This window comes from Rhinoderma darwinii, chromosome 10 (genome assembly GCF_050947455.1).
Source record: "Rhinoderma darwinii isolate aRhiDar2 chromosome 10, aRhiDar2.hap1, whole genome shotgun sequence".
Lineage (NCBI taxonomy): Eukaryota > Metazoa > Chordata > Amphibia > Anura > Rhinodermatidae > Rhinoderma > Rhinoderma darwinii.
Genome location: NC_134696.1, coordinates 100,893,620 through 100,906,135, shown reverse-complemented (window position 1 = coordinate 100,906,135; position 12,516 = coordinate 100,893,620). Strand labels below are relative to the sequence as shown.

The 12,516-nt window shown below is 38.3% G+C and overlaps 1 protein-coding gene across 1 annotated transcript in view; it reads left to right on the top strand.

Moving 5' to 3' along the window:
* LOC142662277 (beta-1,4-galactosyltransferase 3-like) overlaps positions 1–12,516 on the top strand; it is a 51,065-nt gene that overhangs the window by 15,836 nt on the left and 22,713 nt on the right. The window lies entirely within an intron of this gene.

The following is a 12,516-nucleotide window of genomic DNA, read 5'->3' as shown; positions in this document are numbered from 1 at the left end:
TGAATTGATCCACTCTATGGGAAGTCGGCTGCATTCAAGCTTCAGAGCTGAAATCTCCCATCATGCCCTGCTGGTTCAGTGTCCGCACAGAGCTTTTTCTGCTGCGTTTCGGGACGTGTCGACCTTACACCAGGTGCTGTACAGTAATGTAATGTAGGAAAAAATCATCAAACCCCCCCCCCACCCAGTATTAAAGGGGCACAGCTAATATATCTAGGGAAGGGGGTGTCTATAGACCAGCTTGCTGACTGTTTCTACTGGGGTTCCCACACAGATGCAGACGAAGAACCTTATGTGCATCTCTTGGCCGCTTGGTTAATCCGCACTCTTGCTGTGGGTTAACCCTATCATTGTCTGGATGAGATAGATTGTTCTGTCTTAAAGGGGAAGTAACACTGAAATCCTGAGTTTAGAATGGAGGAGCCGTTGATATCAGTGACATAAAGTAGTGATAATGAGGGGCAGGGATTAGACTGGACATCCCTTTGAAGTATGTTTGGTCTGCGTGAAATGGCTGATAACAGGGAACAATAGAATTAAAATTCAACTGCGCAGCAAATAGAGGGAAAGAGACTGTAGTTTTTTTAAGTAATGAGATTCTCCTGGCCGGTTGCTTGCGCAGCATTTCATATTCCATCTGGTTATCTTCCACCCCTTCCTATATTAAAGATAAACCTGGAGCCCTGTGTCGCAGATGTGCCTGGGAGCCTTATGCAGCGCCCGAGGCTTCTGGACGAGCCTCGCACATCTAATTGAGACGCGAAGGAAGCGAAACGTGGCGCTGAACTCGTATAGCCCAGGCTGGCGGGTGGGGGTGTATCACCGTGTAGCTAAGCAGATCGACTGGTCAGGAGCCTGAGAAAGCTGGGTGTAAAACGTTTGTTACAATTGTATCCAGTGCAGACCGCACTCTATGAACTCAACAGTCTGGACTGATACATTTTACCTGCACTGATACATTGTAGCAAACAATCCGGACAGGAGAGAGAGAGAGAGATTTGTGCTGCTAATGTGTTTGAATGATGGTTTGGATAGACTGGATGCAATTGTAGCAAAACCTCAGCTGTGAGAATGATTAGGACTGTTGATTTTCGATCTCTGAATTTAACCCCTTCCGCCCTGCTTGCATTCTGGGCCCTAATGTCCAAGCCATTTTTTACATTTTTCCATTGTCACATTCGAAGAGCTGTAACTTTTTTTTATTTTTGCGTCGGCATAGCTGTATAAGGTCTTGTTTTTTGCGGGACGACTTGCAGTTTTTATTGGTACCATTTGAGAGTAGATGCGACTTTTTGATCACTTTCTATCACATTTTTTTTAAGTCAGGATTAACAGAAAACAGCAATTTTTCCATTGTTTTTTATTTTATTTTTTACGGCGTTCACAGTGCGGGTTAAATAATGTAACAGCTTTATAGTCGGGGTCGTTACGGACGCGACGATACCAAATATGTGTAACTTTTTTGCTTTATTGTAGTTTTTTTTAATAGTAAAGCATTTTGTAAGGGGAAAAAGTGGGTTTTTCATTTTTTTTTTTTCACTTTTTTTTTTTTATTAACTTTATTAAACTTTTTTTACTTTTTTACTAGTTCCACTAGGGGACTTCACTATCCTCCGATCGCTATTATAATACACTGCAATACTTTTGTATTGCAGTGTATTACTGCCTGTCCGTTTAAAACGGACAGGCATCTGCTAGGTCATGCCTGCGGCATGATCTAGCAGGCATTCGCTCCAGGCAGACCTGGGGGTCTTTATTAGACCCCCGGCTGCCATAGAAGACACAGACACTCGGCGATTTTATCGCCGGGTGTCAGTGAGATGAGAGGGAGCTCCTCCCCCCCCCTCCCTCTCTCCAAAACCATTCAGATGCGGTGCTCGCTATTGCGCACCGCATCTGAAGGGTTAAACAGGTGAGATCGATACTAATATCGATCTCACCCGGCAGAGCAGGGACGCCCCCAGCCCTCAGCTGCTTCTGGCAGCTGAGAGCAGGGAGATTTCACGGCTCCCTGCTCTGTTTACTTTATTCTAATGCAGCGACGTAGTTTGGCGGCGCTCTAGAATAAAGCCCACTAATGACCGCCGTAAAAAGACGTATCGGCGGTCATTAAGGGGTTAAACCATAAATACTTTGATTCACTGACCGCAAGCACAGTTGCAGAACAGCCGTTTCTTTACCTTTTTAGGTCTTGACATTTTTTATCTAGTCGACATAGACCTAATGTTTAGGGCTTATTTTAAAGGGGACTTGGGATCAGGATGGATTCTGCTTTGGCCATTTGTACAGAGAAAAATAAAATGAAAAAAAGAAAAAAGAGATCCCGTCAGTGCCGCTATTGAGAAGCTGGGAAGTTGTGCCGCTATTGACTTTTGCATTAAGTAAAAAGCCGGACGTAAATAATTTCTCTGACTACAAGTCTCCCGGGAGGTTTCCCTTCTTGCACGCGGCCGATGTCAGACACACAATTGTGGTTTGTTTGATTGAGAAAACCCATTTTCAAATTCCTATTCCCATTTTAGGCTCTGGAGGACCCAACGCGTCAGTGCATTACAAGGAAAGCCTATTGATTTAAGTAAGAACTGTGCATTGCTACGTTTCCCTTCTGCCCCTATATACATGAGTATAACTACTATAATACTATTATACTACTATAATACTGCCCCTATATACAAGAATATAACTACTATAATACTGCCACTATATACACGAATATAACTACTATAATACTGCCCCTATATACAAGAATATAACTGCAATAATACTGCTCCTATATACAGGAATATAACTACTATAATACTGCCCCTATATACAAGAATATAACTACTATAATACTGCCCCTATATACAGGAATATAACTACTATAATACTGCTCCTATATACAAGAATATAACTACTATAATACTGCCCCTATATACAGGAATATAACTACTATAATACTGCTCCTATATACAAGAATATACCTACTATAATACTGCTCCCTATATACAAGAATATAACTACTATAATACTGCCCCTATATACAAGAATATAACTACTATAATACTGCTCCTATATACAAGAATATAACTACTATAATACTGCCTCCTATATACAAGAATATATCTACTATAATACTGCCCCTATATACAAGAATATAACTACTATAATACTGCCCCCTATATACAAGAATATAACTACTATAATACTGCCCCTTATATACAAGAATATAACTACTATAATACTGCCCCTATATATAAGAATATAACTACTATAATACTGCTCCTATATACAAGAATATAACTACTATAATACTGCTCCTATATACAAGAATATAACTACTATAATACTGCTCCTATATACAGGAATATAACTACTAGAATACTGCTCCTATATACAAGATTATAACTACTATAATACTGCCCCCTATATACAAGAATATAACTACTATAATACTGCTCCTATATACAAGAATATCACTACTATAATACTGCCCCCTATATACAAGAATATAACTACTATAATACTGCTCCCTATATACAAGAATATAACTACTATAATACTGCTCCTGTATACAAGAATATCACTACTATAATACTGCCCCCTATATACAAGAATATAACTACTACAATACTGCCCCCTATATACAAGAATATAACTACTATAATACTGCTCCTATATACAAGAATATAACTACTACAATACTGCCCCTATATACAAGAATATAACTACTATAATACTGCTCCTATATACAAGAATATAACTACTATAATACTGCCCCTATATACAAGAATATAACTACTATAATACTGCTCCTATATACAAGAATATAACTACTATAATACTGCTCCTATATACAAGAATATAACTACTATAATACTGCTCCTATATACAAGAATATAACTACTATAATACTGCCCCTATATACAGGAATATAACTACTATAATACTGCTCCTATATACAAGAATATAACTACTATAATACTGCTCCTATATACAAGAATATAACTACTATAATACTGCCCCTATATACAGGAATATAACTACTATAATACTGCTCCTATATACAAGACTATAACTACTATAATACTGCCCCTATATACAAGAATATAACTACTATAATACTGCCTCTATATACAAGAATATAACTACTATAATACTGCCCCTATATACAAGAATATAACTACTATAATACTGCTCCTATATACAAGACTATAACTACTATAATACTGCCCCTATATACAAGAATATAACTACTATAATACTGCCCCTATATACAAGAATATAACTACTATAATACTGCCCCCTATATACAAGAATATAACTACTATAATACTGCCCCTATATACAAGAATATAACTACTATAATACTGCCCCTATATACAAGTATATAACTACTATAATACTGCTCCTATATACAAGAATATAACTACTATAATACTGCCCCTATATACAAGAATATAACTACTATAATACTGCCCCTATATACAAGAATATAACTACTATAATACTGCTCCTATATACAAGAATATAACTACTATAATATTACATAGTAGTTACATAGTTAGTACGGCTGAAAAAAGACACATGTCCATCAAGTTCAACCAAGGGAAGGGAAAAGGGAAGGAAAAATTTCTACACATAGGAGCTAATATTTTTTTGTTCTAGGAAATTATCTAACCCTTTTTTGCAGCATCTCCTGTCCCTGCTGTGACGGCTCCTGCGGTAGGCTATTCCATAAATTCACAGTTCTCACTGTAAAGAAGCCTTGTCGCCTCTGCAGCTTGAACCTTTTTTTCTCCAGACGGAGGGAGCGCCCCCTTGTTTTTTGAGGGGGTTTTACAAGGAACAGGATTTCACCATATTTTTTGTATGTGCCATTAATATATTTATATAAGTTAATCATGTCCCCCCTTAGTCTTCTTTTTTCAAGGCTAAATAGGTTTAATTCTTTCAATCTTTCCTCATAACTTAAATTCTCCATGCCCCTTATTAGCTTCGTTGCTCTTCTTTGTATTTTTTCCAACTCCAGGGCATCCTTTCTATGAACTGGAGCCCAGAACTGAACTGCATATTCTAGATGAGGCCTCACTAATGCTTTGTAAAGTGGTAATATTACATCCCTGTCCCGCGAGTCCATGCCTCTTTTAATACACGACAATATCCTGCTGGCCTTTGAAGCAGCTGATTGACACTGCATGCTGTTATTGAGTTTATGATTTACAAGTACACCCAGATCCTTCTCAACAAGTGAATCCGCCAGTGTAGCGCCCCCTAGGACATATGATGCATGCAGGTTGTTGGTACCAAGATGCATAACTTTACATTTATCTACATTAAACTTCATTTGCCAAGTGGACGCCCAAACACTTAGTTTGTTTAAATCTGCCTGTAATTCATGAACATCTTCCATAGTCTGAACTATATTACATAGCTTGGTGTCATCTGCAAAAATAGAAATAGTGCTATTAATCCCTTCCTCTATATCATTAATAAATAAGTTGAATAATAGTGGTCCCAGCACTGAACCCTGGGGTACACCACTTATAACCGGGGACCATTCAGAGAAGGAATCATTGACCACAACCCTCTGGATACGGTCCTTGAGCCAATTCTCAATCCAATTACAAACTATATTTTCTAAACCTATAGTCCTTAATTTACCCATTAGGCGTCTATGGGGGACAGTGTCAAATGCCTTTGCAAAGTCTAAAAACACTAAATCCACAGCGGCCCCTCTGTCTAGGCTTCTGCTCACCTCTTCATAAAAACAGATTAGGTTAGTTTGACAACTTCTGTCCTTAGTAAAACCGTGCTGGCTGTCACTTATAATGCTATTTATTGTCACATAATCCTGTATATAGTCCCTCAATAGCCCCTCAAACATTTTCCCCACGATGGATGTTAAGCTTACTGGTCTATAATTACCCGGGGAAGACCTAGAGCCCTTTTTGAAAATAGGCACCACATTTGCCCTGCGCCAGTCCCTTGGCACTATACCAGTCACTAGAGATTCTCTGAATATTATGAAAAGGGGGACAGAAATAACTGAACTAAGCTCTTTAAGAATTCTAGGGTGTAACTGCTCCTATATACAAGAATATAACTACTATAATACTGCCCCTATATACAAGAATATAACTACTATAATACTGCTCTTATATACAAGAATATAACTACTATACTACTGCCCCTATATACAAGAATATAACTACTATACTACTGCCCCCCTATATACAGGAATATAACTACTATACTACTGCCCCTATATACAAGAATATAACTGCTATAATACTGCCCCCTATATACAAGAATATAACTACTATAATACTGCTCCTATATACAAGAATATAACTACTATAATACTGCCCCTATATACAAGGATATAACTACTATAATCCTGCCCCTTATATACAAGAATATAACTACTATAATACTGCCCCCTATATACAAGAATATAACTACTATAATACTGCCTCCTATATACAAGAATATAACTACTATAATACTGCCCCCTATATACAAGAATATAACTACTATAATACTGCCTCCTATATACAAGAATATAACTACTATAATACTGCCCCCTATATACAAGAATATAACTACTATAATACTGCCCCCTATATACAAGAATATAACTACTATAATACTGCCCCTATATACAAGAATATAACTACTATAATACTGCCCCCTATATACAAGAATATAACTACTATAATACTGCCTCCTATATACAAGAATATAACTACTATAATACTGCCCCCTATATACAAGAATATAACTACTATAATACTGCCCCCTATATACAAGAATATAACTACTATAATACTGCCTCCTATATACAAGAATATAACTACTATAATACTGCCCCCTATATACAAGAATATAACTACTATAATACTGCCTCCTATATACAAGAATATAACTACTATAATACTGCCCCTATATACAAGAATATAACTACTATAATACTGTCACCTATATACAAGAATATAACTACTATAATACTGTCACCTATATACAAGAATATAACTACTATAATACTGCCCCCTATATACAAGAATATAACTACTATAATACTGCCCCCTATATACAAGACTATAACTGCTATAATACTGACCCCTATATACAAGAATATAACTACTATAATACTGCTCCTCTATACAAGAATATAACTACTATAATTCTGCCCCTATATACAAGAATATAACTACTATAATACTGCCCCTATATACAAGAATATAACTACTATAATACTGCCCCTATATACAAGAATATAACTACTATAATACTGCCCCCTATGTACAAGAATATAACTACTATAATACTGCCCCTATATACAAGAATATAACTACTATAATACTGCCTCCTATATACAAGAATATAACTACTATAATACTGCCCCTATATACAAGAATATAACAACTATAATACTGCCGCCTATATACAAGAATATAGCTACTATAATTCTGCCCCTATATACAAGAATATAACTACTATAATACTGCCCCTATATACAAGAATATAACTACTATAATACTGCCCCTATATACAAGAATATAACTACTATAATACTGCCCCTATGTACAAGAATATAACTACTATAATACTGCCTCCTATATACAATAATATATCTACTATAATACTGCTCCCTATATACAAGAATATAACTACTATAATACTGCTCTTATATACAAGTATATAATTACTATAATACTGCCCCTATATACAAGAATATAACTACTATAATACTGCCCCCTATATACAAGAATATAACTACTATAATACTGCTCCTATATACAAGAATATAACTACTATAATACTGCTCCTATATACAAGAATATAACTACTATAATACTGCCCCCTATATACAAGAATATAACTACTATAATACTGCCGACTATATACAAGAATATAACTACTATAATACTGCTCCTACATACAAGAATATAACTACTATAATACTGCCTCTATATACAAGAATATAACTACTATAAGGGCGGGTTCACACATAGCGGAATTTCACTTAAATTCCGCTGCGGACACTCCGCAGCGTTAATCCGCAGCGGAGCCGTTTCTCCATTGACTTTCACTTTAAATTAGCAGTGTTCGTTTACACGATGCGTACAATTCCGCTGCGGAGCATAGGCTGCGGAGCGGAATTTGGTGTCCGCAGCATGCTCTGTCTGTTGCGGAGCAGTGGCGGACTCATGGCGGAATTTCTCCATTGACTTCAATGGAGATTCAAAGTTCCGCAATGAAGTCCGCAGCTGTCATGCACATGTCATGTGTGCTGCGGATACGTCTTGCTTTTTTAACTTGACATTTCTTCATTCTGGCTGGACCTATGTATTTCTAGGTCTACAGCCAGACTGAGGAAGTCAATGGGGCTCCCGTAATGACGGGAGCGTTGCTAGGAGACGTCTGTAAATAGTCACTGTCCAGGGTGCTGAAAGAGTTAAGCGATCGGCAGTAACTGTTTCTGCACCCGGGACAGTGACTACCGATCCCAATATACATGTATCTGTAAAAAAACATATAAGTTCATACTTACCGAGAACTCCCTGCGTCTGTCTCCAGTCCGGCCTCCCAGGATGACGTTTCAGTGTAAGTGACGGCTGCAGCCAATCACAGGCAAAGCACAGGCTGCAGCGGTCACATGGACTGGCGCGTCATCCAGGGAGGTCGGGCTGGATGCCGAAAGAGGGACGCGTCACCAAGACAACGGCCGGTAAGTATGAAAATCGTTTCCTTTCACTAGGGAAAGTGCTGTCCCTTCTCTCTATCCTGCACTGATAGGGAGAAGGGAAGCACTTTTCCTGCAGTCCGCAGCGGCCAGTCCGCATCAATTTTCTGCACATTTTGTGCAGATCCGCTGCAGAATCTGCAACGCAGATTCTGTGCGGCATTGATGCGGACAGTTGCGGAGGAATTCCGCCATGTGTGGTCATGCCCTTATACTGCCCCCTATATACAAGAATATAACTAATATAATACTGCCCCTATATACAAGAATATAACTAATATAATACTGCCCCTATATACAAGAATATAACTAATATAATACTGCCCCTATATACAAGAATATAACTACTATAATACTGCCCCTATATACCAGAATATAACTACTATAATACTGCCCCCTATATACAAGAATATAACTAATATAATACTGCCCCCTATATTCCAGAATATAACTACTATAATACTGCCCCTATATACCAGAATATAACTACTATAATACTGCCCCTATATACAAGAATATAACTACTACAATACTGCCCCTATATACAAGAATATAACTACTACAATACTGCCCCCTATATACAAGAATATAACTACTACAATACTGCCCCCTATATACAAGAATATAACTACTATAATACTGCCGCTATATATAAGAATATAACTACTATAATACTGCTCCTATATACAAGAATATAACTACTATAATACTGCCCCTATATACAAGAATATAACTACTATAATACTGCCTCCTATATACAAGAATATAACTACTATAATACTGCCCCCTATATACAAGAATATAACTACTATAATACTGCCCCTATATACAAGAATATAACTACTATAATACTGCTCCTATATACAAGAATATAACTAGTATAATACTGCCCCTATATACAAGAATATAACTACTATAATACTGCCCCTATATACAAGAATATATCTACTATAATACTGCCCCCTATATACAAGAATATAACTACTATAATACTGCCCCCTATATACAAGAATATAACTACTATAATACTGCCCCCTATATACAAGAATATAACGACTATAATACTGCCCCCTATATACAAGAATATAACTACTATCAGGGTATGTGCACACGTAGTGACCAAAAACGTCTGAAAATACAGAGCTGTTTTCAAGGGAAAACAGACCCTGATTTTCAGACGTTTTTTGAGCAACTCGCGTTTTTCGCTGCGTTTTTTTACGTCCGTTTTTGGAGCTGCTTTCATTGGAGTCTATGAGAAAACGGCTCCAAAAACATCCAAAGAAGTGTCCTGCATATAATGTATATAAGTGTCCCGCATATAATGTATATAAGTGTCCCGCATATAATGTATATAAGTGTCCCGCATATAATGTATATAAGTGTCCCGCATATAATGTATATAAGTGTCCCGCATATAATGTATATAAGTGTCCCGCATATAATGTATATAAGTGTCCCGCATATAATGTATATAAGTGTCCCGCATATAATGTATATAAGTGTCCCGCATATAATGTATATAAGTGTCCCGCATATAATGTATATAAGTGTCCCGCATATAATGTATAGAAGTGTCCCGCATATAATGTATAGAAGTGTCCCGCATATAATGTATAGAAGTGTCCCGCATATAATGTATAGAAGTGTCCCGCATATAATGTATAGAAGTGTCCCGCATATAACGTATAGAAGTGTCCCGCATATAACGTATAGAAGTGTCCCGCATATAACGTATAGAAGTGTCCCGCATATAACGTATAGAAGTGTCCCGCATATAACGTATAGAAGTGTCCCGCATATAACGTATAGAAGTGTCCCGCATATAACGTATAGAAGTGTCCCGCATATAACGTATAGAAGTGTCCCGCATATAACGTATAGAAGTGTCCCGCATATAACGTATAGAAGTGTCCCGCATATAACGTATAGAAGTGTCCCGCATATAACGTATAGAAGTGTCCCGCATATAACGTATAGAAGTGTCCCGCATATAACGTATAGAAGTGTCCCGCACTTCTTTTGACGAGGCTGTATTTTTACGCGTCGCCTTTTGACAGCTGTCAAACGACGACGCGTAAATGACAGGTCGTCTGCACAGTACGTCGGCAAACCCATTCAAATGAATGGGCAGATGTTTGCCGACGTATTGTAGCCCTATTTTCAGACGTAAAACGAGGCATATTACGCCTCGTTTACGTCTGAAAATAGGTCGGGTGAACCCAGCCTAATACTGCAGCCTTATTTCTGATCTGTCTGTCTGCGGTCGCAGGTGGAGTAGAGTGTAGTGTAGTCTTTGTGCTTTCCTCGGTGCAGTGATTTCCTCCCTGATTACTGATCACATATAATGTCAGTTACTGATCTGTAAACCCCTTCCTTTTCTTCTCCCTCGGTGTATCACATGCTGGGAGTGATGGGATCTGGCAGGTGATATGATATATATCTAGCCGTGTCGCATGCAGCGTTTGTTCACCTCTGCTCAGCCGTGAACAGTTGAGCAGGTAATTTGCTGCGTTGTGAAGTTGCAGTCGGTGTATTAGTTTTTGTCTTGATGAATGGAGAAGTAATGGATGTTCTTCCAGCATGAGAAAGTGAAAACCTTCAGAGGTCTCGACTCCTGTCCTCCTGCACCTAGGATAGGGTGGGGGATGGGCTCCTATGGCAGAGTCCGTCATAGACACCAGCTCAGAATCTGGAGAGGGGTATGAAATTCCGTACATCCTATAGGCGTGAATGTATTATTTCTAGGTCGTTCCCTGATACAGCCTTCGTAGTATTAGGTTTCAGGCTAAATTATCGGTGGTCTAAGCATAGACCTTGGTGGGTGGCATATCGCTAGGACCTTTGCCGTGTGAAATGGCTGATAACATGGGACAGTAGACGCAGCATTTCCATGAACAACAAGTAATAATTACTCAAACTTTTTTGTAAATCGCTGATCGCCCGCTCCGTGATCACAAAGTGATCTGGCCATACGTTTCTCTGCAGTGGCCACTACAGGAGAAATGTAGTATTGCATTCTCGCTATTTAAATGATGGGCCAGTTCTGCCAAATCGTGAGTCGCTTTTGGGCTCCTGAGCAGGGGACCCCTTTTTATGATCTCCATATACCCTTAAGACGTTGGGGTCGTGACCTAAGAACTCTAAATCGGCGCAGAACGTATTGTGTTACCTGAATTGACCCTAATCGTTGTTCTTGCAGCTTTATTGGACACTTGAGGCTTTTATAGGTGTGTGTGTTGTTCTTTTGTTTATGGACATGGCGGCAGATATCGTATACCGCGCCCTTCCCGAGACATTATACAGCCGGCGACCTGTAATCGTTGCTGCTGGTCTCGTCTGCGTTCAGTTTTACGTGGTCATAAAATCGCTCTGGTCCCGTAAAACTTCACTTTGTTGGCTCCACTTTCTAATTTTCTTTTGGACAATTTATTACTAAGCGTTGGAATATTTAGACCACGTAAACCTCGACCAATCAGAAGTTGCGCCATATTAATCACAGTGGCGTTCACTGTATGGTAAATTTGGCGCCTCTTCCTGGACCCGTTAAACACTTTTCTCTTCCTTATTCCACCTCTTGATTTGGCTTAGTTTACGCATTTTGTTGCCTGTTAAGACACGCCCCTTTTGCTTAGCCACACCCCTTCCCAGACGGTTTTGAAAAGTGTCTAGTGAAGCGCAAATATCTGATCCTTTTTGGCGCATAATCTTCATAGACAGCTTTAAAACTATGTTTTGCGCCAGTTTAGGAGCAATCCCGTTAGTCAATCTTCCCCTTTTTGTATTTAAAT